Raw genomic sequence first — 1,271 nt, 5'->3', positions numbered from 1 at the left:
CAGATCAAGATCTGGTTCCAGAACAAACGGGCCAAGATCAAGAAGGCGACGGGCATCAAGAACGGGCTGGCGCTGCACCTCATGGCCCAGGGACTCTACAACCACTCCACCACCACGGTGCAGGACAAAGAGGAGAGCGAGTGAGGCGGGCGGCCCTAGCCAGCCCTGCGCGCCGCGCGCCGGGGCGCTGCCCCGCCGGCCGGGAGGCGGACAGGTGCGATTTAAAAGCAGATCTATTGTCTATCCATAGTATAAGGACTTTGTTTAAGAAAAAAAAAAAATATGAACACTTAAAAAAATTATCTCTATATAGCCAAACAGCATATGACCTTGTATATATTTAATTTCAGGTAAGAAATATGTGTAGCGATCTCTATTTGCTGGACAGTTTCTCTCTTCCCTTCTCTCTGTTTCTCCTTTCTTTTGTTCGTTTGTTTGTTTTGTTTACTTTCCTTTTTTTCTTCGCCCCCCCCCCCGATGTCCGTTGCTCCTGTTTTACAGTAAATGTCGGACTTTTCTCATCTGTCGTTTGAGCTTATTTTATTTTTTTTGTGTGTGTGAATTTCTGTCTCTTTTTTTTTTCCCCGAGGAAAAAAAATTCTGATCCACAGACTGCGAGACTGAACCCGCCGCTACAAGCCAAAGATTTTATTATGTTCAGAAATCTGTAGTCTGAAATAAAGTGTAGACTGTGTTCAGGATCCAGGCTGGCTGTAATTCTTTATTTTAGTGTATGGGTGTTTGTATATATATATATATAAATATAATAAATAAGTGTATATATACATACACCATACGCTGTGTACATAGTGCCATTTCGGTGGCATATTTAGGTTTTGCTATTCTCTTTGGCAGTTGCGGTCGTGCTTCGCCTGCCGCATCTCCCTTTTTAACCAGAAATAAAAACCACCTCATAATAATAGTGATAATATATCACCAGTTCCCGCTGAAAAATTGCCTGAAACCGTCTGGACGTTTAGAGCTCCGGGATGTGTTGGAAAGATATTTGTCTGACAGCTCCTCGTCTCGCTCCGAGAGGATCTGCTCCCACGCTGTTTCCAGCGAGGACCTCTCCCGAGGATCCGAGGATCGGACCGGAGCGATCGACGCTCGGCTCTAGGCGCTGAGCCACCGCTCCCGGCAACGCTCCCGGCGCCGGTCCCTGCCCTCCGCTCCCTGTTCCAGGGCTCGGGCTCACATTTACCGTGTGCGTGGGACGCGCGGGGTGGCGGAGGGCCGGCGGCACGGCGGGGCTCCCGGCTGTGGCCCCC

The 1,271-nt window shown here is 48.9% G+C and overlaps 1 long non-coding RNA gene across 1 annotated transcript; it reads left to right on the top strand.

Annotated features, from left to right (window-relative positions):
* The first annotated feature begins 6 nt into the window (after window positions 1-6).
* LOC108448131 lies at window positions 7-701 on the top strand. The gene is made up of 2 exons (XR_001863911.1): window positions 7-214; window positions 590-701. It is a non-coding gene; the product is annotated as an uncharacterized LOC108448131 (long non-coding RNA).
* The last annotated feature ends 570 nt before the right edge of the window (window positions 702-1,271 follow it).

The sequence above is a fragment of the Corvus brachyrhynchos genome, unplaced genomic scaffold (genome assembly GCF_000691975.1).
Source record: "Corvus brachyrhynchos isolate BGI_N302 unplaced genomic scaffold, ASM69197v1 scaffold126, whole genome shotgun sequence".
NCBI lineage: Eukaryota > Metazoa > Chordata > Aves > Passeriformes > Corvidae > Corvus > Corvus brachyrhynchos.
The sequence above is the reverse complement of the archived record's forward strand: the minus strand, read 5'-3'. Positions and strand labels throughout refer to the sequence as shown.